Consider the following 27,831-nt stretch of genomic DNA (forward strand, 5'->3'; position numbering starts at 1 on the left):
AATGAAATATATAAGGTGTTTGTTGTATGTTATATATTCTGTTTTATGTATGGTGTTTTATGTTTTCTTTAACAATATAAATAAGAAAATTGTAGCACAAACACTGAAAATGCCATAGTTGTTCCAAAGAGCTCCAAGCCAAACGAAACCTGACATGCCAGTAAATAGATAAACAAGGAGGCAGAAGAGCAGGAGGACGTGAATTAACCGACGTAATAAATAAATATACCAATAAGTCCTGACATGTGTCACTGTCTGGAAAACTGATTTACTTTAATCTTCACATATGTCACCCGTAAAATGGAAGTCAAATGGCCCCTCTTTTCATCCATTGACAACCATTATAGTTTCATTATGTTCAGGTATCATCCCAGTACTCCCATCTTTTCATCATTTTGTAAGTAAGGAAAAAATCACTGGGTAAGTAAGATGCCAAATGTATATTGTTGTGAGAGCAAGGATTAAGAGGGAAACAGGAAAGGGACTATTGTCACCCCACAGTCGGAGAACTTTTTCTTTTGTTCTTTTTCGCCATCAAGTCGCAGCCGATTTATGGTGACCCTGTAGGGCTTTCAGGGCACGAGATGTCCAGAGGTGGTTTGCCATTGCCCGTCCCTGTACCACAACCCTGGTATTCCTTGGAGGTCTCCCATCCAAATACTGACCAAGAACATAAGAAAAGCCCTGCTGGATCAGACCAAGGCCCATCAAGTCCAGCAGTCTGTTCACACACTGGGCAACCAGGGACCTCTAGGAAGCCCACAAACAAGACAAGTGCAGGTAGGGTTGCCAACCTCCAGGTACTACAAAACAGACACAGAAACAGCTGTTATACAAATGTAACAAATTCTATATTATACCATAACAAATCTGATCATTATACAAGCTTACAGAAATACAAAAATACAAATTACACACTACAACTTACATTTTTTTCAATATCCAATATGGTATACAACCAACACATGCAATATTCCTATATCCAAAAAGGTATGTATTTTTTTCTTCAAGTACAACAGGTATGTATCATCTGTATTTAACATATAATTATTTTTTATAATTTTTCTTTTCTTTCACAGGAATCTGGTAGAAAAGGAATACGGCCGTTTCAGTTCTTTCCTCAGTTCCTTCTCAAACCCTTAAACTGCAAGTTGGTATATCCTCTCCAATATTTTCACATAGCTCCCATGGGTAGCATTAATTCCATATTATCTGCCAGCAAGTGGCTAGTATACTTCCATATACCGGTACTCCTGGGTTCCCTTCCTGCCGGTGGTGAAGAGGGACCTGGCAACCCTAAGTGCAGGCCCTGCTGGATCAGACCAAGGCCCCTCAAGTCCAGCAGTCTGTTCACACAGTGGCCAACCAGGTGCCTCTAGGAAGCCTACAAACAAGATGACTGCAGCAGCACCATCCTGCCTGTGTTCCACAGCACATGATATAATAGGCATGCTCCTCTGATCCTGGAGAGAATAGGTATGCATCCTGACCAGTATCCATTTTTACTAGTAGCCATGAATAGCCCTCTCCTCCACAAATATGTCCACTCCTTATGGTTATTGCAGGCTATTGGTGGCTTTCCCTTTTCAGATATAGCAAGTGAATGTAGGCACCCCGGTCATGTTCCTTTTGAGTAAGCTGTTCTAGCAGAGCCCCTCTGTGACACCAAGTGAGTGGAAGTATGGCTGGATCTCTTAAGATTAAAATAATGACTTGCTGGACTTGTTGGGCCATGGTGTGATCCAGCAGGGCTTTTCTTATGTTCTTATGCGCATGCCTATTACATTAGGTGCTGTGGAACACAGGCAGGACAATGCTGCTGGAGTCATCTTGTTTGTGGGCTTCTTAGAGGCCCCTGGTTGCCCCCTGTGTGAACAGACTGCAGGAGTTGATGGGCCTCGGTCTGATCCAGCATGGCCTTTCTTATGTTCTTATACAGTATGTCATGCTGGTGGTTTCACGCTGCCTTTGCTCTACAGCGAAGGATCTATAACTCATTCTCCAAGTCCCTTTTGGTTCTGCACAACACAGAGAAGCGGCGAACAGGCCGTCTCTGTCAGGTGCACATTGCACCCCCCCCCCTTGGAAAATTTCCAAAGAACTAAGCACAGAACATATGGCTACCAAAGCTCTAACAAAATTCTAATGTGTCTTCTGGGTGCGGGCCACGTTTGTCGCTCGGAGTGGGAACAGCACTAATGCCTGACAATCTTTGGGCCACTTCCAATGTGTTGAGAACTTAACTGTGGGAGGGAGGAGCTCTGACACAGCACTGTAGGTTGGAATCGCCGCACTGAGGCAGTGAACGCTGCAGCGATCATTTTGATCACACCAAAGATTCTCTCGGCTGGGCTGACTCCTCCCTCCGCTCCTTCTACCCACAACACATCTTTAATTCATGGAACTCACTGCTGTGACATGTAGCTATGGCTGGTAGCATAAAAGGAGATTAATCAAATTCCTGGAGGCTAAATTCATCAGTGGTGCTTCATAGAATCGTAGAATCGGAAGGGGCCATCCAGGCCATCTAGTCCAACCACCTGCTTAATGCAGGATCAGCCTAGAGCATCCCTGACAAGTGCATGTCCAGCCTCTGCTTAAAGGCTGCCAGGGAGGGGGAGCTCACCACCACCCTAGGTAGCTGATTCCACTGTTGAGCAACTATTAATGTAAAAAAAAAATCCTAATATTCAGCCGGTACTACAGGAGAATTACACAACTTTAAGGTTGACAATGAGAAAATTGAAATTGTTGAAGACTTTCTATTCCTTGGCTCCATCATCAACCAAAAGGGAGACTGCAGCCAAGAAATCAGGAGATTGAGACTGGGAAGGGCAGTCATGAAGGAGCTAGAATCTCCTAGATTCTGAAGTGTAAGGATATGTCACTGGCCACCAAGATTAAGTTAATTCATGCCAACGTATTCCCTATTACTATGTATGGGTGTGAAAGCTGGACAATGAAGAAAGCTGACAGGAAGAAAGTAGACTCCTTTGAAATGTGGTGTTGGAGGAGTGTTACGGATACCCTGGACTGCCAAAAAAACAAATCAGTGGGTTATATATCAAATCAAGCCTGAACTGACCCTAGAAGCCAAAATGACTAAACTGAGACTATCATATTTTGGTCACATTATGAGAAGGCAAGTCACTAGAAAAAACAGTCATGCTAGGAAAAGTTGAGGGCAGCAGGAAAAGAGGAAGACCCAACAAGAGATGAATTGACTCTATAAAGGAAGTCACAGCCCTCAATTTGCAAGATCTGAGCAAGGCTGTCAAAGATAGGACATTTTGATAGGGTCGCCATGAGTCGGAAGCTACTTGACGGCACTTAACACACACACACCTTTCCGCCCACAATTTAACCCCATTATTGCAAGCCCTATCCTCTGCTGCCAACAGCAATAGCTCCCTTATTCCTCAAATAAAGAGAGCAATCATATTCCTGCTCAACCTTCTCTTCTCCAGACTAAACTTTCCCAACTCCCTCAGCCTTTCCTCGCAGGACTTGGACTCCAGGCCCCTGATCATCCTAGTCGCTCTCCTCTGCACCCGCTCCATTCTGTCCACATTCTTTTTGAAGTGAGGCCTCCAGAACTGCACACAATACTCCAGGTGTGGCCCATCCAATGCAGTGTACAGTGGAACTATGACATCTGTACACTGCATTGGTCATGCCGCAACTGGAGTATTCGCCATGAGGGCCAAATGGAGCCTCCATGTTCACAGGCAATATATGCATGCACCATCAAGTTGCAACTGACTTAAGAAGCAGAGTTGGTTTTTATATGCCGACTTTCTCTACCACTTCAGGGAGACTCAAACTGGCTTACAATCACCTTCCCTTCCCCTCCCCACAACACACACCCTGTGAGGTAGGTGAGGCTGAGAGAGTTTGACTGGCCCAACGTCACCAAGCTAGCTTCATGTGGAGGAATGGAGAATCAAACACGGTTCTCCAGATCAGCGTCTGCCACTCCAAACCACCGCTCTTAACCACTACACCACGCTGGCTTAAGGCGACCCCAGCAAGGGGCTTTGAAGGCAACTGATTAAGCAGAGGAGGTTCACTAGTGCCTTCCTCTGCAGAGCCTTCCTTGGTGGTCTCCCATCCAAGAACTGACCCTGCTTAGCTTCTAAGACTGGTCTTCCCCACATGACTCCAAGGCAAACTGAGGATGCAGAAGGCTACTATTTACGTTGTAGGGATGGAACTAAACAGGTGATCTTTGTCTGATCTGTCTGACCCTTCAATCATCAACCTTGACAATGGAATGGGCTGGTGGAAGAGCTTAGGAAGATATCCCTCCAGTTAGCTTTTAGAAAAAAATTGTCTTGATTTTTTGCTGTTTTTTGTTGTTTTGCTGATTTTTGGATTTTTTTTAAAATCTGAATTCATGATGGTTTGTCCATTGGTTTTAAATATATAACTGAACATGGATCAGCAAGCAAAACTGGTGATTCTATTCAATAGTGGTTTTCATTGTATCTCTTTATACGGGGAGATAAGTATGTATGTGCTGTCAAGTGGCAACTGACTTATGGTTTGCCATTGACTTCCTCTGCAGAGCTTTCCTTGGTGGTCTCCCACCTAAGTACCGACCCCACCTAGCTTCCAAGAGCTGACGAGAATGGGCTATACCATGCCACCTTCCCTCCCCACAAAGAGGCCATATACCTCTGAGAAATAAAAAGATTTGATCCCACCAGAACTGAAGAAGGGTGTTCTTTTTTTGTTTGTTTGTTTCTGGATCCCCCGGAGATAGTACGAAGGGAGAATCAGAGGGCTGCTGTTGGGAAGGGGGAATTGGTGAAATCCACCTGTCATATGAACATAAGAACATAAGAAAGGCCATGCTGGGTCAGCCCAAGGCCCATCAAGTCCAGCAGTCTGTTCACACAGTGGCCAACCAAGTGCCTCTAGGAAGCCCACAAACAAACTGCAGCAGCGTTGTCATGTCTGTGTTCCAAAGTACCGAATATAAATAGGCATGCTCCTCTGATCCAGGAGAGAATAGGTATGCATCATGACTAGTAGCCTTTTTGACTAGTAGCCATGAATACCCCTCTCCTCCATGAACACGTCCACTCCCCTCTTAAAACCTTCCAAGTTGTCTCCTTAAAGCCTGTCCCCTTCCATCCATGGAAATCCTGTGAAGGATTCTGTAGATTTCTTCTCCCTGTTCTGGGAAGCCAGCATGGTATAGTGGTTAAGAGTGGTGGTTTGGAGCAGTGGACTCTGATCTGGAGAACCGGGTTTGATTTCTCCACTCCTCCACATGAGCAGCAGAGGCTAATCTGGTGAACTGGATTTGTTTCCCCACTCCTACACATGAAGCCAGCTGGGTGACCTTAGGCTAGTCACACTCTCGCAGTCCCACTTACCTCTCAGGGTGTCTGTTGTGGGGAGGGGAAGGGAAGGCAATTGTAAGCCAGTTTGATTCTTCCTTAAGTGGTAGAGAAAGTCAGCATATAAAAACCAACTCTTCTTCTTAAGTCACTCTCAACAAGTCTCCACAACTCGTCCTTGCAAACAAGAGACGTTCATCCCATGGGCAGAGAATCAAGGAGTGGGTCGCTGGGAATGTTTCGGCTCCCGTTGTTTACCAGGGAGGGTCCCTATTTTCAGGTCCTTTCCCCTGCTTAATCGCTGTCCCAATTTTTTTGTCTTCCGGGGATGCCTCTGAGTGCTTTGCGCTAGAGTTGTCTCATTCTGCACAGCTCAGCTCCTTTTCCAGGCTTGGCAGAGATTAAATATTGATGTGGGGAGCGGATGTGTCATGTGCAGTGTGAATTCATACGCAAGGGACACTCACGATGCCATCCTAAACAGACTTCAATGGACTTTAAGTGGCACAACTTTGCTTCGGACTGTGCTATAGGGGTCAAACTACAGGAGTCTTGGGGTCCTGAAGAGCCGCTGTGGGGACCCCGATATGAAAAAGGAGGAAGAGGAGGAGGAGGAGGAGGAGGAGGAGGAGGAGGAGGAGGAAGAGGAGAATTGCTTCCCATATGCTAAACTGTATGGATGAACACACACGAAGCTGCCTTATACTGAATCAGACCCTTGGCACATCGAAGTCAATATTGTCTGCTCAGACCGGCAGCGGCTCTCCAGGGTCTCAGGCTGAGGTCTTTCACATCACCTCCTTGCCTAGTCCCTTTAACTGGAGATGCCGGGGATTGAACCTGGCATCTGCAGGGAGATATGCTGGATTTAACCTTGTTTTATATCAAATCGACCTGTAGAGGGAGCAAAGCACATGTGGAATTAACCCCCCCCCCCAAAAAAAAAAACAGGAACTTACAAGCAGGGACCATATGGCTGGATTTGACCTTTAACTCTTCTGGATCTTACGGCACCATTTTTATTATTATTCATTATTTTATGAAGTTTACTCTGTTTTAAATGTTCCTGATTTTAAATGTCTATTTAACTTCTTGTTACCCACCCCATGCCTCGCTAAATAAATAAATAAGATTTCGGTCCAAAGTATCTTAAGAACCACTTCCAGTCAGATCTATCTGCTTTGGTCCTGAGATCATCTGGAAGAGTCTTGCTAAGGAAACTCTCCAGCAGTGAAGTTGGAAGGGAGCCAGCCAAGGAGAGCCTCCGCAGCTGCGGCTCTCAAATTCTGGAACACTATCCTATGCAGATGCACCTAGCTCTATCCCTACAGTCTTTGTATCATCAGTTAGTCATTACAAGGAACTTTTTTTTGTTCTGGAAGTCCTCTGAAGATGCCTGAATTCTTGTGCCTGGGATTTTAATAGTGTTCTGGTTTGGCTTGGCTTTCAGCATGTTATTTGTCTCTTTTATTGGTAGACATCCTGAGTAATCTGTGAATGGAAAGGGGCCTAGAAATATCCTTGGTATGCATCCAATAGGCTAGGGGACAAAAATGGACCCCTTTCCTCGGTGGAGCTGTGCTTGCAGAAGAGGAAGAAATAGCAAATTCAACCCCTTATTCTTCCTTACACTGCCCATCTCATAGGGTTGCCAGCCTCCAAGTACTAGCTGGAAATCTGTTATTACAACTGATCTCCAGCTGATAGAGATTCGTTCACCTAGAGAAAATGGCCGCTTTGGCCATTGGACTGTATGGCATTGAAGTCCCTCCCCTCCCCAAACCCCGCCCTCCTCAGGCTCTGCTCCCAAAACCTCCCATTGGTAGCGAAGAGGGACCTGGTAACCGTACCCCCCCCCCATGTGGGTATTCCTCCACAAGGGACGCCAATCTCCAAGTAGGGCCTAAAGATCCCTCAGAATTGCAACTGATCTCCAGACTTCAGAGATCAGTTCCTCTGGAGGAAATGGCTGCTTTGGAGGGTGGACCCTATGGGCATTGTACCCTATTGAAGTTCCTCCTCTCCCCAAATGCCACCCCCCAAACTTCCAGGTATTTTCCCAACCCAGAGTTGGCAACTATATCTTCCACAGAGTCCGGCAACCCTGGGAATAGAGTTGCCAACTTCCAGGTACTAGCTGGAGATCTGCTATTACAACTGATCTCCAGCCGATAGAGATCAGTTCCCCGGGAGAAAATGGCCAGTTTGGTCATTGGACTCTATGGCACTGCAGTCCCTCCCCTCCCCAAACCCCGCCCTCCTCAGGGTCCGCCCCATAAACCTCCCACAGGTGGGTAAAGAGGGACCTGGCAACTGCAAGAAAACTGGAAAGCTCAATATCCAGCACATGGAGTGATAGGATACACACTCCGTGGTTACTTTTCCTTTGGATCGGGGTGGGGGGAAGGGGAGGGATTTCAAAGCTTGACTCTAGCAAGGCTTTCAGGTACAGCCTGTGTGAAACTATTCTAGGAAGAGTGCCCAATCGGGTGGACAAAGGGAGACAAAATGGGTTTTTTAGCACATGCCCTACATTTATACAGATACTTAAAATTCCAGGCTTTTTATCTGTCTGCAAGCCTTATAATACAATCCCAAGCAGACTCGTTAAATGAACACTCTGAAGACCCTTAGGTTTTTTAAAGTGCAAGGGAGGGTGTCCATAGGAACCTCAAAACCCATATTGAAAAACTTTTTTTTAATTAATTACTGAGTTCTGGTTCCATTTATTGAAATGGAAAGCTGCATTGTAAGTGTGCCAGTCTCCAGGTGGTGGCTTAGGGTTGCCAACCTCCAGGTACTAGTTGGAGATCTCCTGCTATTACAACTGATCTCCAGCCGATAGAGATCAGTTCCCCTGGAGAAAATGGCCGCTTGGGCAATTGGACTCTATGGCATTGAAGTCCCTCCCCTCCCCAAACCCCGCCCTCCTCAGGCTCTGCCCCAAAAACCACCTGCTGGTGGTGAAGAGGGACCTGGCAACTCTACATCACATATAGGTACTACACAGGTACTAGCTGGAGATCTCCCACTATTACAACTGATCTCCAGCCAATAGAGATCAGTTCCCCTGGAGAAAATGGCCGCTTGGGCAATTGGACTCTATGGCATTGAAGTCCCTCCCCTCCCCAAACGCCGCCCTCCTCACGCTCTGCCCCCAAAAAACCTCCCGCCGGTGGCGAAGAGGGACCTGGCAACCCTATGGTGGCTGGAGATTGCCCAGAATTACAACTGGTCTCCAGGTTACAGAAATCAGTTCAGCTGGAGAGGGTGGACTCAACGGTATTTTACAACGCTGAGGTTCCCTCCCCCCAAACTCCACCCTATCCAAGCTCCACCCCCCAAAATCTCCAGGTATTTCCCAACCCAGAGCTTTACTTCTCTATTCCAATTATTACCTAAAAATATGCTTTTGTAAGTCCATGGGGGAAAACCACTGGAGCGGAGGAATCGGAAAATGGCAGTCATGGAAAGAATGTAGTGTCTTTTCAGTCCCCATTACATTTTTATTTAAATTTCCCCTCCCAAATTGGGTTGCCAGTTCTGGGTTGGAAATTTTGGGGGTGGAGCCTGGGGAGGGCGGGGCTTGGGGAGGGAAGACGAAGCAGCACCAGCAGCAGCAGAGTCGGATGCTGATCTGGTGAACCAGATTGGTTTCCCCACTCCTACACATGAAGCCAGCTGGGTGACCTTGAGCCAGTCACAGCTCTCTCAGCCCCACCTACCTCACAGGGTGTCTGTTGTGGGGAGGAGAAGGGAAGGTAATTATAAGCCGGTTTGAGTCTCCCTTAAGTGGTACAGAAAGGCAGCCTATAACCAACCAACTCTTCTTCTTCATCATCTGACGAAGCGAGCTTTGACACATTAAAATGTATACCCTGGAAAGTTTTGTTGGTCTTCAAAGGGTGCTACAATCGAATTCTGTTCTACTACTACAGGCGGTCACGGCTACCCACCTGGAACTAATACACAATGATGTGGATCAGCATTAAAGCTGAAGCAGACCTTGGAAACAGCTGAGCTAGAACACAATAGGATGAGATGGAACACGTCCATTGATGAAAATTAAGCCATTCCCTGGGAATCGGCTGTAAAACGTTCCATCTCGCCGTGTTCCTTCCCAATGGATCCAGTTCATTAAGCCCCTCCCTTAGGAGCAATTGCATAATCCGACGCAGCGTCTTCGATATTTCTTGATTGCTCTTTTAGTTGCCATGGCAACACAAATAATTTTTTTTTGATGAAAACCATTTTTTCCCCTCATCAGCTGCTCTTAAACTGATGTCTTTTCCTTTGCCAGATTTCAAGCTGTTTTTTTTCTGCACCAAGTCATACAGAGCTGTCGACAAATTAAAGGGATTAAAAAAAAAAAAATAGCACTAACCGTCCCAATTTTAATGGATCGTTTTAACCTTTTGATATAAATCTTGCAGCTTGGCAATTTATAGGACCTTGAGGATATTTAAATAACACCGATGTAAGGCCTCCATGTTTGGAAAAATAATCTTAAATGAGGATTGCGAACACCAGTTGGTCAAATCAGTACATTAATCACCTAAAGCTTTAGTCTATGAACTGGTAAGAGATACTTTTAATCAGTGGGGCTGAGAGTTAGTAGGAATACTTGGGATTTTTTTTAAGCTGTTTAGGATTCCAGATGTGTAACTAGAGTGAATAAATCACAATGGGTAGCCATGTTAGTCTGTCAATAGCAGGGCTTTTTCTGCCCTGGCCCCTTCCTGGTGGAATAGCCCCTCTAGTGAGACCAGGGCCCTGCGGGAACTCAAAGAGTTCTGCAGGGCCTGTAAAACAGAGCTATTCCGCCGGGCCTATGGTTGAGGTAGGGTTGCCAACTGCCAGGTAGTAGCAGGAGATCACCTGGAGAAAAATGCCCCCTTTGGCAACTGAACTCTATGGCGTTGAAGTCCCTCCCCTCCCCAAACTCCACCCTCTTCAGGCTCCGCCCCCAAATTCTCCCGCCGGTTGCAAAGAGGGACCTGGCAATCCTAGATTGAGGCCAGCTTCGGTTCCCTATATTAAATGCTGGCCTCCCTAACCCCCACTGCGGTAATATCTTTCCCTATTCAATCTGGAATTTATTCCACCTGCTCGCCTACTTGAAGTTTGTGTTTTTGTGCTTTACACTCTAGAGGCGCCTTAGGTAAACTAGGATAATGTTCATATGATTTTATAGGGCTATTTTAAATGTTTTCATGTGTTTACTGATTTAATAAGGTAAAGGTAAAGGTCCCCTGTGCAAGTACCGGGTCATTCCTGACCCATGGGGTGATGTGACATCCCAAAGTTTACTAGGCAGCCTTTGTTTACGGGGTGGTTTGCCAGTGCCTTCCCCAGTCATCTTCCCTTTACCCCCAGCAAGCTGGATACTCATTTTACTGACCTTGGAAGGATGAAAGGCTGAGTCAACCTTGAACCAGCTACCTGAAATTGACTCCTGTTGGGATTAAACTCAGGTCGTGAGCAGCTTACCGTCAGGATCGAACTCAGATCTTGAGCAGAGGTTAGACTGCAGTACTGCGCCACGGTGCTCCTACTGATTTAATAGGATATCTAAATTCTTGTAAGCCGCTCTGAGCCTGGTTCTTGGCCGAGGAGAGTAGGGGAGTAAGTGGAAATAATGAATGAATGAATGAATGAATGAATGAATGAATGAATGAATGAATGAATGAATGAATAGAAAAGAGCAAGTGTTCAGTAGCACCTTAAAGACTAACATTGTGGGTGAAAACGCACGGTCACTTTATCGTCCTTTAATTCCTGTTTTAGCCAGGATCGAACGCACATTAGGCAAAACGCATGCGTTCGATCCTGGCTGAATCCTGGCTGAAACAGGAATTAAAGGAGAATAAAGCAACCGTGCGTTTTCCCCCATAGTTAACATATAGTGAATAGGGACACTGGAATATCCACCGGTTTAGTTCATGTTCTGTTTACTGGTCAAAAGCAGACAGCCAATTTTTTGATGATCAGTTTGGCTGTTTGCGACCAGTTCAAGCCAGTTCGCCAGACTGGATAGTGGAAACTGCCGTCAAGTCTCAGCTGACTTATGGCCAGCCCTCATGGGTTTTTAAGGCAAGAGAGGAACAGAGTTGGTTTGCCACTGCCTGCCTCTGCGTAGCAACCCTGAACTTCCTTAGTGGTCTCCCATCCAAGTACTAACCAGGGCCGACCCTGCTTGGCTTCTGAGATCTGATGACATTGGGATAGCCTGGGCCAGCCAGGTCAAGGCAGATGAACGGAGGTGGTTTTCCATTGCCTGCCTCTGCGTAGCAACCTGGACTTCCTTGACGGGCAACAGAAAAAGGGTCAGTGGCACCAAGGCACCGAGTTGGAGACCCCTGCACTACACTGTACTGATTCACAAATGTTCAGATCCATAAAGCTTTTTTTTTTTCCCCTTCCCAATGAAGTAGCAAACCATCTGAGAGCCAGTGTGGTATAGTGGTTAAGAGCGATGGTTTGGAGCAGTGGACTCTGATTTGGAGAACCAGGTTTGATTCCCCCACTCCTCCACATGAGCGACGGACTCTAATCTGGTGAACTGGATTGGTTTCCCCACTCCTACACATAAAGCCAGCTGGGTGACCTTGGGCTAGTCGCACTCTCTCAGTTTCACCTACTTCACAGGGTGTCTGTTGTGGGGAGGGAAGGTGATTGTAAGCAGGTTTGATTCTCCCTTAAGTGGCAGAGAAAGTCGGAATATAAAAATCAACTCTTCTTTCTTTCTTTCTTTCTTTCTTTCTTTCTTTCTTTCTTTCTTTCTTCCTTTCTTCCTTCCTTCCTTCCTTCCTTCCTTCCTTCTTTCCTTCTTTCCTTCTTTCCTTCTTCTTCTTCTTCTTGTCCCCACAGCAGCTATTCAGCAGCGGGGGCTAATCTGGTGAACCAGATTGGTTTCCCCACTCCTCCACATGAAGCCAGTTGGGTGACCTTGGCCTAGTCACACTCTCTCAGCCCCACCCACCTCACAGGGTGTCTGTTGTGGGGAGGGGAAGGGAAGGTGATTGTAAGCCGGTTTGAATCTCCCTTAAGTGGTAGCGACAGTCAGCATATAAAAACCAACTCTTCTTCTTCTTTGCAGCATTAAAATTAAGAAAGGGCTGCGGAAAGGAATCCGTGTTCATTTCAAAGGCCGACCTTCCTTTGAAAAAGATTCATTTCAGGACGTGCACCGTACAAATCTGGCCGCGGTTTCATCCTGCTGTTGTTTCATCCCAACTTTGCTTCACAAGCTGCTTCTCTCCGCTCCCGGTTTCGTGCAGCTCTCGGCGCAAATTGCCCTGCAGGGATTTCAACTCCTCTTTCCTATCAGGAAAGGAAGAAACTTAACTAAGTCCCCCGGGTACCGTATCCATCTCAGACTGAAGAGGACGGCAGCAGAATCCCGCTTAATGGCCATCCCAGCTGCTTGTGGGTTCTCTAATTTGTTCAGCAACAGTGACCCGCATGGCACAGCCTTCGAAGAAGAGGCTACCGGGGAGGCAAATCAATGAGGGCACATCTCCAGCAAACGCAGGGCCGGGATTGGGATCGCTCTGGGCGAGTTCCGAGCTGCCAAATCGAGGCAGGCGGATATCTGACTCACAGACGCGCCGGGCATGTCCAGAAGACCCAAAAGGTCAGGCACAAGGAAATAAGCCCCTTCAAATGCATCCGCAGAGTAGGGCTGCCAGGTCCCTCTTCGCCACCAGCGGGAGGTTTTTGGGGCGGAGCCTGAGGAGGGTGAGGAATTTCCCCAATCTCTGCAGTCTTTACCACAGAGACTGGGGGAAATCCTAGATGGTCATGGGAGGGTCACTTCCGGCTCATCGCCTGCGAGGGTCATCACAGTCAGCCGTGCTTCACCTTCCCAGGCTCCACACCCCAAAAGCCCACGGGATTTAGGGTTGCAAGGTCTTTCTTCGCCACTGGCGGGAGGTTTTAAGGGCGGAGCCTGAGGAGGGTGGGGTTTGGGGAGGGGAGGGACTTCAATGCCATAGAGTCCAATGGCCAAAGTGGCTGTTTTCTCCAGGGGAACTGATCTCTATCAGCTGGGGATCAGCTGTAATAGCAGGAGATCTCCAGCTAGTACCTGGAGGTTGGCAACCCTAATGGGGTTCGAGGGTGCAGGTCTGGCAACCCTACGTGCAAATTTCGCTCATTTCTGTGGGAATTCAGTTGTCATGGGCCCTGCCTTCGGAGCTGAAGACCCGGAGGACTCTGAAGCTGAAGTGGAGGAACAGGTTGCCTCTGGGCCTTCAGTACCTCCATTGCAGTCAGTAGTACAGGAGCCTGAAACAACTCAGCAGGAACCACAGCTAGGCAGAGAGATGGAACAAAGGCAGACAGAAGCTACTCGTCCCCCAACTCCTGCAGTGGAAGCTGAGAATGGCAGCCCTCCAAGCTCACCTGAACCTGATAGGCATATCAGGACTCGCCAGCGTATAGTTTTGCAGGGTAGGTGAAGGAGTGCTCGCCTGGAAAGCCTAAGCAGACAGAGAACTGGTGCTGAGTCATTGCAGGATGAAGCCTAGCTTGGAAGTGCACTGACTGATAAAGGCAGTGCAGGCACGCTTTCACTTTGCGGAAGCAACCGTGCAATTTCCCTGCCTTCTTGCTACTGCTATGATTGATCTTTCCGGCCGTTGACTCCTGCCTGTTTTGACGAAGCCTCTGAATACTGACCTTGGGAGATAGCAGAATCTTTGTTGCCTGCTCCGAAAGGGGCTAGATACCCCCCCCCCCGCACGTCTGAGGACTGCGGGCACCGCCCAGCCCTTGACCTACGCCGGCACATCAGTAGGGATTATCTTGAATTTCTGCTCCCTGCAGGTTCATCCCCTCAAAGTTCGCTTTCCATTTTTCTTCTTTGCGCGAAGCGAATTTGTGAGTCTTTGTGCCATTTCCTGGGCCCTGACAATATATATTTTCCCAGACTCATGTCTGACGAAAGGGAGCTTTGACTTGCAAAAGTTTATACCTTGAAACTCTTGTTGGTCTCTAAGGCACTACTGGATTCAAATCTAACTGGTCTACTGCAGACCAACACATTGGGTTGCCAACCTCCAGGTACTAGCTGGAGATCTCCCGCTATTACAACTGATCTCCAGCCAACAGAGATCAGTTCAACCAGAGAAAACCGCCGCTTTGGCCATTGTGCTCTGTGGCATCGAAGTCCCTCCCCTCCCCAAACCCTGCCCTCCTCAGGCTCCGCCCAAAAAACCTCCCGCCGGTGGCGAAGAGGGACCTGGCAACCCTACCAACACAGTTACCCTCTGCCACTGTATTTTAATGTTATTTGTGTGTCAATAAATCATTAAGCATGTATATTATACATATAAACGATAAAACAGGAAAGTGGTGGACTAGATCCCAGGTTTTTGATAATGGAAATAAGTTCATCGACACGTTTAAAAATCATTAATGTATGTGAAATTATTTCAACCCTTGCAATTGTTAGGTTTTATTAATAGGTGTTAATAATAACAATATGTAAACTGTACTGATATTCATGGGCTTCTCAAATAATTGACATAGTAATGTACTACTTTTTGATTCCTCCATGTATTCTGAAGTGCTGGGAACACACAGTAATGAAATAAAATATCCGCATCATTTCTGTTTATATAATATTTGTTAGAAAAGAAAAGCAGGTAGATGTTTGCAAATCATTTCTGTGAGAGATCACGCCAAAGGGCTGAATTTCTAGCATAATGCAGAGATAAAAGGCAGGCCATTCGGATCTCCGTTAACATCTCCTTTAGATAAACCAACTTCGTGTGAAAGAAATAGAAAGATAGCATTTTTTGAAAGACACAAACGCCGGGCAAGAAGCCAGTATAAAAAAACCTTTGAATAGCAGCAATGGTTTCAGTAGGCTATGAAATTAATGCATGGCTTATCAGCCCGCATTGCTATTTTCCAAAGAACGTTGGTCAAAAATCCTTCCCACAGTATAAATCAGAAATCACTAACCTGGTTAAACATATGAGCTCTTTTGTAATCTTGGAAAAAGATAGTGTATATGGGCTACCACAAAATGACTTAAATGGGGGCTTGGCAATCTCAAAATGACTGCATTGGGGCATGGAACCAGGTTTTTTCTTTGGGAAAGAAATAATCTTTGGTTACAGTTTCCAAACAATGGCTGCTTTGGCAATTGGACTCTATGGCATTGAAGTCCCTCCCCTCCCCAAACCCTGTCCTCCCCAGGCTCCGCCCCCCAAAAACTCCCGCCAGTGGTGAAGAGGCATCTGGTAACCCTATCACCCCAGCAAGCTTCATGGTAGAGTGGGGCTGGAACCCAGATTTGGGTTGCCAGGTCCCTCTTCGCTACTGGCGGGAGTTTTTCGGGGCGGAGCCTGAAGAAGGCAGGGTTTGGGGAGGGGAGGGATTTCAATGCCATAGAGTCCAATTGCCAAAGCGGCCATTTTCTCCAGGGGAACTGATCTCTATCGCCTGGAGATCAGTTGTAATAGAAGGAGATCTCCAGCCAGTACCTGGAGGTTGGCAACCCTACCCTAGATCCCTTCTGTTTTAGTCTGCCTCCCTAACCACGGCACCACACTGACTCTCAGTTGAGTGCCCTGAGCTCTGTTTCGGGGACTGAAATTTTCTAGGTGACGCCGAATATATAAAACCTGACAATCCCAGGGATTGGAAAATCCCATCCTGTGAGACTGCAGGCTTAAAGAGGAGGGTGCCCTCAGAATAAGAAACTGGCCAAGCTCTAATAGTTTGCAACATGTATTCCAGGGAGCCTGATTCCTTCGATGCTTACCAGGAGTTTCTCAACGAAAAGAATGATGATCATGGACAATCTCTGTGACCAACAGTTAACGCCTTGCACCGATCTTGCATCCAAAGTTAGGAGTGCTCCAAGGTGCTCTCTGAGTTTGGTAGGGCAACGGTTAATGAATAGGGTTACTAGTTCTGAGTTGGGAATTTCTGGAGATTTGCGGGTGGAGCCTGGGGCAGGCACAGCATTGCCAGGTCTCTCTTTGCCACCGGCCGGAGGTTTTTGGGGCGGAGCCTGAGGAGGGCAGGGTTTGGGAAGGGGAGGGACTTCAATGCCATAGAGTTCAGTTGCCCAAGCGGCCATTTTCTCCAGGTGAACTGATCTCTATCGGCCGGAGATCAATTGTAATAGCAGGAGATCTCCAGCTAATACCTTGGAGGTTGGCAAACCTAGACAGACAGGGTTTGGGGAGGGGAAGGCTTCGTGGATGGAGGGCTTCAGTGGGTCATGCCGCAGAATCCACCTCCCAAAGCAGCCATTTTCTCCCGGGGGAACTGATCTCTGTAGGCTAGAGATCTGTTGTAACTCTAGGAGATCTCCAGGCCCCACCTGAAGATTGGCAACCCTACCAATGGAAAGGAATTCCACAGTAGGCAAGCAAACATTGAAACATTCCCTGAGTGTTAGATGACTGAGAAAATTGCTAGCTTGTGCACTCAAAACCCAGTTATTTTAACCAGACAGCAAATCTATTTTTTCCCCTGTGTGATTTGCAAGGCTTTGTTGACCTTTTGCTTCCTGTTAATATTTTATGGAGAGTCTTAGGGCACCACTAGGCAAGATGTTGGAAAGTCGAGTGGCCAGAAATCTCTAATTGTCTTCAAAAGCAGCTACTGGGAGGAGGGAGGATTTGGATAAGATTGTGAGTAGGGTTGCCAGGTCTCTCTTTGCCACTGGCGGGAGGTTTTTGGGGCGGAGCATGAGGAGGGCAGGGTCTGGGGTGAGGAGGGACCTCAATGTAAAGTTGCCAGGTCCCTCTTCGCAACTGGTGGGAGGTTTTTGGGGTGGAGCCAGAGGAGGGCGGGGTTTGGGTAGGGGAGGGACATCAATGCCATAGAGTCCAATTACCAAAGTGGCCATTTTCTTCAGGTGAACTGATCTCTATCGGCTGGAGATCGGTTGTAATAGCAGGAGATCTCCAGCTAGTACCTGGAAGTTGGAAACCCTACCTCAATGCCATAGAGTCCAATTGCCAAAGAGGCCATTTTCTCCAGATGAACTCTTATCGGCTGGAGATCAGTTGTAATAGCAGGAGTTCTCCAGCTAGTACCTGGAGTTTGTGTGTGTGTCTGAAGTGCCGTCAAGTCGCAGCCGACTTATGGCGACCCCTTATGGGGTTTTCAAGGCAAGAGACTAACAGAGGTGGTTTGCCAGTGCCTTCCTCTGTATAGCAGCCCTGGACTTCCTTGGTGGTCTCCCATCCAAATACTAACCAGGGCTGACCCTGCTTAGCTTCTGAGATCTGACGAGATCAGGCTAGCCTGGGCCATCCAGGTCAGGGCACCTGGAGTTTGGCAACCTTAATTATGAGGAAGAAGAAGAAGAAGAAGAAGAAGAAGAAGAAGAAGAAGAAGAAGAAGAAGAAGAAGAAGAAGAAGAAGAAGAAGAAGAAGAAGAAGAGTTGGTTTTTAAATGCTGACTTTCTCTACCTTTTGAGGAGAATCAAACCGGCTTACAATCACCTTCCCTCCCTCTCCCCACAACAGACACCCTGCGAGGTAGGTGGGGCTGAGAGAGTTTGGGGAGTGCTGTGACTACCCTAAGGTCACCCAGCTGGCTTTATTTGTAGGAGAGGAGTGGGGAATACAAATCCGGTTCTCCCAGTACAGCACGCTGGCAACCCTATCCATTGTAATAGCGGGAGATCTCCAGGTACCTTCTGCAGGTTGGCAGCCTGAGCTGCCAGCCATAGTTCTGACCTCAAAAAACTAATGGTCTGCCTTAGTTGTGTGTATTCAGGCCTATGTTTTCTGTGTTCGTGTGTTTTGTTTTGCAATGTAATTTTGAATGAATCCAAGAACAGGCCTTGGGATTGCTTCACCCCCATCCCCACCCCCAGCGGCACTCTTGGCTGCATTTCCATGTCACTGAGGGCTTCCCCTTCCCTTGAACGATGTGCAAAAAAATACGCCTTTAAATCCTGACGCGGCCCGATTGCCGTCTTGAACAAGTTATGCATCTGTGGCCTTTATCTCAGTCTTTTCGGAAGGAGGAACCTTTTTATCATCTTGCAGGCGTATCGATCTTCAGTCGTGCAGTAAACATACCCAATTTGTTCTTCTCGAGCTAACACGATGTGCCAGCGCATGTTGGCCTGTCTCTCCTGTTACGTGTTTGTCGCTCGGTCTCTGCTGCCGGCCAGCCGCTCCGTAGCCTCCTGTGGAGAAGGGCGAAAGTCTAACGCCCTTCTTTAACACTGCTGGGATCTTTGATGCTCTGAGACCAAACTGATATGATGAGGACGTCAAAACTGGATATGATGAGGACGCCAAAACGCCTCTCTCTCAAACCCCCCAAAACTACAGATCAAATCACACAGTATCATTTTCAGTGGCTCTCACTACCGATTTGCTGCTGTTTTTCATAACCCTGGTTTGTTTTAATGCCCCGTTTAGTTGCGTGAGTTTATTTTAACGGTGAGCCGCCTAGAATCATAGAATCAAAGAGTTGTAAGGGGCCACCAGGGTCATCTAGTCCAACCCCCTACACAATGCAGGAAACTCACAACTACCTCTGCCACACAAACCCAGTGACCCCCTATTCCATGCCCAGAAGATGGCCAAGATGCCCTCCCTCTCATGAACTGCCTAAGGTCATAGAATCAGCATTGCTGACAGATGGCCATCTAGCCTCTGCTTCAAAACCTCCAGGGAAGGAGAGCTCAACAGGCGAGGAAGCCTGTTCCACTAAGGAACAGCTCTAACTGTTAGAAAATTCTTCCTAATGTCTAGGCAGAAACCCTTTTGATTTAATTTCAACCCGTTTTTTCTGGTCCGACCTTCTGGGGCAACAGAAAACAACTCGGCACCCTCCTCTATATGACAGCCCTTCAAGTACTTGAAACAAGCCTTTGGAGAAGCAATATATACATTTTTGAAATAAATAAAGAAATTGCAAAGTGCAACAAAACATAGAGTTGCCTTTTGGCCCATTGGCAGCAAGCAATCCCCCTCCTCTAGGCTCCAAGCGGCATTAGGACTCTTTGCTCCAGGGGACCAAATATCAGGGGTGGGGAGCGATGTCTTGATTCTCTAGGAATTTCCCCAAATCGCTACGGTTTTTACCATCGAGATCGGAGAAGTCATCGAGAGTTGTGATGTTGTTCAGCCCCCCGAGCAAAGATGGCACGTGGAAATAGGGTTGCTAACCTCCAGATGGTTGGAGCAACCCAAAACAGCACTATAACACTATAAAGCAAATAAGTGAAATTTATAAAGTGCAAAGTAAATAAATATATACAGCATATACAAAGGGAGTACAAACAGATACAAAATTTACACTAACAATCCAATAAATATGACTTATCAAGAGGATGCCAAAGATCCTAATTCAACAGGTAAGTTCAAGTATTCAATCAATTAAAGTATCATTTGATATTAGAATTTTTTGAGTCTTTCAAATTCTTTTTAGGTTGCAGTTATTGGAACAAAGCCACAGGAAAAAGGGCTTTTTTTCTTTTTCCTGTGGCTTTGTTCCAATAACTGCAACCTAAAAAGAATTTGAAAGACTCAAAAAATTCTAATATCAAATGATACTTTAATTGGTTGAATACTTGAACTTACCTGTTGAATTAGGATCTTTGGCATCCTCTTGATAACTCATATTTATTGGATTGTTAGTGTAAATTTTGTATCTGTTTGTACTCCCTTTGTATATGCTGTATATATTTATTCACTTTGCACTTTATAAATTTCACTTATTTGCTTTATAGTGTTATAGTGCTGTTTTGGGTTGCTCCAATTATCCTTACAGCACTGAGCCTTCTTTTTTTGTGGTTGAACCTCCAGATGGTGGCTGCAGATCTCCTGGGACTACAACTGATCTCCAGACAGCAGAGATCAGTTCATCTGGAGAAAATGGCCTCTTTGGAAGATATACTGTATGGCATTATATCCCACTGAAGTCCCTCCCGTCTCCAAACTCCCCTCTCCTCAGGCACCGCCCCTCAAACTCTCCAGATATTTCCCAACCCGGAGCTGGCAACCCTGGTATGATGCAGCCCTTCCCAAACTCTTGGATAGACCAAGTCGAGGTCAGTGAGCAATTCATGAATGGATCTTCGACAGCATTTGTTAAACAGTGTACAGAAGTTGTATGGGGCCTTATTTTAAATCACAGCTAACAAAAGTTTATGTATTTATTAAAACATTTGTATCCCTGCCAAAAATAAATAAATCATAGACCAAATCAAACCTGAATTGACCGTAGAAGCTAGAATGACTAAACTGAGGATGTCATACTTTGGTCACACTATGAGAAGACAGGAGTCCCTGGAAAAGACTATCACGCTGGGTAAAGTGGAAGGCAGCAGGAAAAGAGGAAGGCCCAACAAGAGATGGATCTGCTCTGTAAAGGAAGCCATGGCCCTCAATTTGCAAGACTTGAACAAGGCTGTTAAGGATAGGACGTTTTGGAGGACATTGATTCATAGGGTCGCCCTGAGTCGGAAGCGACTTGACGGCACTCAACCCACACATCCCGCCTTTCCTCTTGGCTCAAGGGAGGTTACGGCAACAGTTTTTTTTAAAAAAACCCACATTTCCAGTTAAAGCCAAAAATAAAACAGCCAACCCCAGATCCCTTCCCCCTCCCCTGCTCAAAAGGTGCCTACCATTCAAACCCCTTCAAATAGGGTTGCCAGGTCCCTCTTCGCCATCGGCAGGAGATTTTGGGGGTGAAGCCTGAGGAGGGCGGGGTTTGGGGAGGGACTTCAATGCCATAGAGTCCAATTGCCAAAGCGGCCATTTTCTCCAGGTGAGCTGATCTCTATCGGCTGGAGATCAGTTGTAATAGCAGGAGATCTCCAGCTAGTACCTGGAGGTTGGCAACCCTACCCTCAAAAGCCCTAGCAAACTTTCCCTTCTGACAAACAAACCTGACACCTGATAATGACTGATTGTTTTCGCCATGCGCCATTAAATTATAATTAACCACATTATCACAATTAACAATGGAAGCTCCATCCCTGCTCACAAGGGCTGGGTGTGTGTGTGTGTGATAAGGATATTAGCACCAAAGGAGCTTGTTTTGCAAGGACAGCGGGAGCTCTTGTAGTCTGTGTGACATTGGGAGCTCCTGCTGCTCTTCGTGGCGCGTCAGGCGCCCGGCTGTTCCACTTTATCACTGCAGCATTAATGGTCCTGCTGGGCTGAAGGGCTTTAATTTAGTATTTTGGCTGCGCCGTGCGCGCGGAAAAACCAAATCCATAGACAATGTCAATACATAATAATGTTTTAGGGCCCCGCCGAGAGGTGCACTAAGTACATAAACCAATCATCCCCTTTGTAGCGTTCGGGGTTTTAACAAACCACGAGAAACTATTTAGCGAGCGGCTGCAAACCGCTGGGCTCGATCCATTAAACCGAGAGGAGCGGGGAACTTTATGGCCCGGGCTCCCTGGGAGTCACCTGAGCATGCCGTGGCTCTGCGGCGGAGCATCTGCTTGGCGTGCAGAAGGTCCAAGGTTCAATCCCTGGCATCTCCAGTTAATCCACCCTGAGCCCAGTCTTACTGGGGGATCCTTCCTTAAGTGGTAGAGAAAACTGGCATATAAAAACCAACTCTTCTTCTTCAAACTCCAGGTGGCACCTGGAAATCTCCCGTTATTCCAGTTGATCTTGAGATGACCAGGATCAAATGGCTGCTTTGGAGGATGGAGTCTATGGCATTATATCTTGTTGAGGTCCCTCCCCCTCCCCAGGCTCCACCTCCAAAATCTCCAGGTATTTCCCGATCCAGAGCTGGCAACCTTACGTACAATGCCAAAGCCCTTCTTTTTCTCCAAGGGAAACTGATCTGTTATCTTGAGATGAGCTGTAATTCCAGAGGACCCCCAGCTCCCACCTGGAGGCTGGCATCCCTACCGGAGACACATCAATGAATGATTAGTACTTGTGTAAAGAGACCATTTGCCCTGACCCGGATGGCCCAGGCTAGCCTGATCTCGTCAGATCTCAGAAGCTAAGCAGGGTCAGCCCTGGTTAGTATTTGGATGGGAGACCACCAAGGAAGTCCAGGGTTGCTGTGCAGAGGAAGGCACTGGCAAACCACCTCTGTTAGTCTCTTGCCATGAAAACCCCCCAAAAGGGGTCGCCATAAGTCGGCTGCGACTTGAAGGCACTTTACACACATGCAAAGAGGCCATTTGCTCCTGAATACTGTTATGTGGGGAGGCTGGAGTCGTGAGAGAAAGGTGCTCTGGACATTCTCAGAAGAACTTCTTCCTATATTCTGGGACTCAGCTCTGCTATTGAACACCCAAAGCTGCCTTATACCGAATCAGACCCTTGGTCCATCAGAGTCGGGGATTGAACCTGGGACCTTCAGCATGCTGATATGGCAAACAAGGGTTTGTGGGGGGAGAGAGAGACCTGAGATCAATATTTCAAGAAAACAGTTTATTTGCAGCTGCTGACTCAGAGGCCCTAATGGGCAGAAATCTCTGAGCCCCGATCATACTGAGGAAGGGATATTTATCCAAATTCAAGATATGACAACCCATCAACATTCAGGATAGGCTGATAGCACTCCAGACATAGAGGCGGCGCAGTACAGTTCAGTTCTATCCAGTTTCTCCTATCAATGTTTATAGTTCACTCTGACTCTCCATGACTCTTAACCCACTTCCTTAGCACACAGACATACAGGGATATTCTGCCCAGCAACAAGCTATTCCCTGGCTGTCCTAATACATTTTACAGAAAGGAAAAGAGATTATTACAAATTGCTAAATCAGTGGATCTTCCATAGTCAGGGGAAGTCTACCTGCTGTCACAATGCCAAGCAGATGTTCTACCACTGAGCCACAGCCCCTCCCCAAGTTGGGAGATTGAACACATGAAGCTGCCTTATACTGAACCCTTGGTCCATCAAAGACAGTATTGTCTAATCAGACCGACAGCGGCTCTCCAGAGTCTCAGGGAGGGCTCTTTCACGTTACCTACTTGCCTAGTCCCTTTAACTGGAGATGCCGGGGATTGAACCTGAGACCTTCAGCATGCCAAGCAGATGCTCTGCCACTGAGCCATAGCCCCTCCCCTATTGAAAGCAGACTCAGGAGGCTAAGTCCTGGTGAATCTTTGCACCAGGCAATTCCAAGAGAGGAAGGGGAAGAACAGCTGAGAGAGCACTCAGCCAAAACAAGAAAGAAGAGTTGTAAGAAAAATAACTTGATCTTTATATGAAGCGTTGCTAGAGATTCACAGAAAGCAAGAAATGGGTTTGTGGCGCAGGGAAGCAGAAGGTTTATCTCCCCTGGCTGCTGGTGGGATCGGTGCTTCAGTTCTGAAGAGAGAAGTTCTGGAGCTTTCATCTACGTGGTAGGGACGACATTGCTCCATATACCTGGCTTCTAAATGTGCAGAGGAGAGACTGAGGTAGCTCAGCGGGGAAGGGAAAGTCTGCTTATATTCACCAGTGCTTTCTTTTGTCTTCTCCGCTCAACAATTCTGTGCCACGGAAGCCCTGACTGGTCCTACGCTAGTCAGCCATTGCTGCACCTCAGTGTACCTTGGCAGCCATTCAACAGGACTGTTTGGTGCACACATGTGTCCATTTTATGTTTATCTAGACCAGGGGTGGGGAACCTTTTTTCTGCCAAGGGCCATTTGGATATTTATAACGTCATTCGCGGGCCATACAGAATTATCAACTTAAAAATTAGCCTGCTATATTTGGTCAAACATTTAGCCAAAAGGCACGACCAGAGACAGCTCCGATTGTCTGCCACATAGAGTGACTCACTTTTGAGCTCTGCTGTCCCTAGCTGGGCCCAAGAGATTCAGGCAGGGCAGCATCCTTCTGAGCTAGAGATCTGCCAGGACCCATGAAGGGCCAGACCAAATGATTTCGCAGGCCTTATACGGCCCCCGGGCCTGACGTTCCCCACCCCTGATCTAGACTGTCATAGCCTTTTTTTCTTTCCAATGGGGAAGCAAAACAAAACAGAAGAAGAAGAAGAAGAAGAAGAAGAAGAAGAAGAAGAAGAAGAAGAAGAAGAGGAGGAGGAGGAGGAGGAGGAGGAGGAGGAGGAGGAGGAGAGCTGGTTTTTATATTCCAACCTTCTCTACCACTTAAGGGAGAATCAAACTGGCTTACAATCGCCTTCCATTCCCCTCCCCACAACAAAGATGGGGCTGAGAGAGCTGTGACTAGGGTCACCCAGCTGGCTTCATGTGGTGGAGTGGGGAAACCAACCCGGTTCACCAGATTAGCATATACCACTCATGTGGAGGAGTGGGGAATCAAACCCAGTTCTCCAGATTATAGTCCACCGCTCCAAGGAGGAAGGTGGGGTTTGGGAGAGGAGGAAGTTCAGGAGGGTACAATACCATAGAGTCCACCCTCCAATGCAGCCATTTTCTCCAGGGGAACTGATCTTGGTCATCTGGAGATCAACTGTAACAGCGGGAGATCTCCAGGTACCACCTGGAGGTTGGCAACACTACACTACTCTAGACCAGCTCTCCCAAGGAAGAGAGGCAGTCTTGGAACAAACATTGGGAGGGGGGCTTTATCCTCCCTACTTGCCAGTCCCGGAATGCAACACTGTAATTTGGAACTTGGCTGCAAGTTTTCGATGCGTATCGTGCATGTGCCGGCTCATTTTGATCAACAAAGCAGATCACAAAAGCAGTATCTATGCTAATGGATTTCTCCCTTGCGGAGGATGGATACAAAGCAGGCAGAACTCTGCCAAACCAAAAATACAAACTCATTCCCAAAGAAGCCCAAGGCAATTTCTGTACTACATTCATCACACGCACACAAAGCCCTTTGTCAGAGGGCTAGAACTCTTCTACAAAGTTTTGCTTACTCCAGAAAAGTGCATTATAAAACCGCCATAGTTCAGCATTATGTTTTGCACAGTGACTGACCAGTGACTGACAACAAGCAAGGTATGAGGACCCCCAAGCCTACTCCCCTGTTGCAGTCCCTCCCAGCATTGGTACTCAAAACATAAGAAAAGCCACGGTGGATCAGACCAAGGCCCATCAAGTCCAGCAATCTTTTCACACAATAGCCAACCAGGTGCCTCTAGGAAGCCCACAAACAAGACAAATGCAGCAGCACCATCCTGCGTGTGCTTCGCAGCCCATAAAATAATAGGCATGCTCCTCTGATCCTGGAGAGAATAGGTGTGCATCATGACTAGTATCCATTTTGACTACTAGCCATGGATAGCCCTCTCTTCCATGAATATGTCCACTCCCATCTTCAAGCCTTCCAAGTTGGCAGCCATCCCCACATCCTGGGGCAGGGAGTTCCACAATTTAACTATGTGTTGTGAGAAGAAATAATTCCTTTTATCTCTCACCCTCCAGCTTCAGCAGATTACCCCGCGTTCTGGCATTATGAGAGAGGGAGAAAAGCTTCTCCATGTCCACTCCCTCCATACCACGCATAATTTTATAGATCTCCATCATGTCTCCCCTTAATCGCCTTCTTTCCAAGCCAAACAGCCATGTTTTAGCAGTTGCTCTAGCCTCCTGATCATTTTGGTTGCTCTTTTCTGCACCTTCTCAAGCTCTACAATATCCAGGGTTGCCAGGTCCCTCTTTGCCACCGGCAGGAGGTTTTTGGGGCGGAGCCTGAGGAGGGCAGGGTTTGGGGAGTGGAGGGACTTCAATGCCACAATTGCCTCTATCATATCTCTATATGAGATAATACTCTATATGACAGATAGTACTCTATAAAGTACTATGTACCAGCATGGTGTAGTGGCTAAGAGCGGGGGACTCTAATCGGGAGAACTGGTTTCGATTCCCCATTCCTCCACATGCAGCCTGCTGGGTGACGTTGGGCTAGTCACAGTTCTCTCTGAACTCTCTCAGCCCCACCTACCTCGCAGGGTGTCTGTTGTGGGGAGAGGAAGGGAAGGAGATTGTAAGCCGACTTGATTCTCCTTAAAACGGTAGAGAAAGTCGGCATATAAAAACCAGCTCTTCTTCTACTACATCGAAGATGCCGCATCAAATAAATAAGAATGACAAAATGGATCCCGGCCTTCTGTACTATTTTCGCCTTCCTGACTTAGAATTTTGCTTTCATGCAGCCGCAGAAGCCGTGCTCTCTCGGCAACGGAAGAAGCGGATGGGAGAGGCCCCATTTAAAAAAAAAAATGTTTGCACATCTGAGGCAGGCAGACTTCCTACAGACAAACCACTTAATTTTGAACCGCATGTTTATTTGATCTTCACCGCTGATAGCGTCTCTGAATATTTAAACCTGAGAAGAAATGGACAACTTACTGGTGCTTGAAATTCATGCTGTCGAGCGCCGTGCGAATTGCCACTAAATCTTCACAGCGCAAGGCGCACGCACACCCAGACACGAAATCGGCCCCTATTCCCTCCGCGATGCAAATTAAAATTGCAATATTAGATTTGCTGTCTACTTGAAGGCACTTCATCTAGTTCTCTGAGCTTTCGATAATCAACCCTCCTCCCTTTAGCTCTGCGTAAGCGAGGCAGAATTACACATGCCCAATCATTCCAAATGGGCCCACTTCATCCTATGATGGATAACTTTGATTTCCCCTGTACTGTCAGGGTTTTCCCCACCTGCTAAAAATGTGTACACTGGATTCTCATAATCTCCCCACAAATGCAGTGAGTTGGAGCAGTGTGTTTGGACTAGGAACCCAGATAGACACACACAGAGAAACATACACTGCAGTCTATCAAGATCCCCCAAAATTCTGCTCCGATTGATAGTAGGGTTGCCAGGTCCCTATTCACCAACGGCAGGAGGTTTTTGGGGCGGAGCCTGAGGAGGGTGGGGTTTGGGGAGGGGAGGGACTTCAATGCCATAGAGTCCAATTGCCAACTGATCTCTATCGGCTGGAGATCAGTTGTAATAGCAGGAGATCTCCAGCTAGTACCTGGAAGTTGACAACCCGAATTGATAGGGAGCTCCCACAGATAGGGTTGCCAGCTCTGAGTTGGGAAATACCTGGAGATTTTGGGGGTAGAGCCTGAGTAGGGTTGCCAGCCTCCAGGTGGCGGCTGGAGATCTCCCGCTATTACAACTGATCTCCAGGCAACAGAGGTCAGTTCCCCTGGAGAAAATGGCCGCTTTGGAAGGTGGACTCTGTGGCATTGAACCCCACTGAAACCAGCTTATAATCACCTTCCCTTCCCCTCCCCACAGCAAACACCCCACCTACCCCAAAGGGTGGGGGTTACCGCATTATGTATTCCCAGCGATGTATTAAGAGTTTGAAAATGTTATAAAAAACATCTCTTTAAAAGGGTTTTTGGATGCAATGGCTAATAAATGGTTGGAAGACGTCTTCACAGCTAAAGGGGACAAACAAAGTGCAAACAGTATTTTTTATAAAATTTTCAAACTCTTAATATATTGCTGGAATACATAATGCGGTAACACCCGGTGTCTTTCATGGGGAGGGGAAGGGAAGGTGACTGCAAGCCGGTTTGACTCTTCCTTAAGTGGTAGAAAAAGTCGGCA

General features: G+C 47.1%; 1 protein-coding gene across 1 annotated transcript in view; it reads right to left on the reverse strand.

Annotated features, from left to right (window-relative positions):
* DLG2 (discs large MAGUK scaffold protein 2) overlaps positions 1-27,831 on the reverse strand; it is a 970,480-nt gene that overhangs the window by 753,852 nt on the left and 188,797 nt on the right. The gene's annotated exons all lie outside the window — the stretch shown is intronic.

Source organism: Euleptes europaea, chromosome 12 (genome assembly GCF_029931775.1).
Source record: "Euleptes europaea isolate rEulEur1 chromosome 12, rEulEur1.hap1, whole genome shotgun sequence".
NCBI lineage: Eukaryota > Metazoa > Chordata > Lepidosauria > Squamata > Sphaerodactylidae > Euleptes > Euleptes europaea.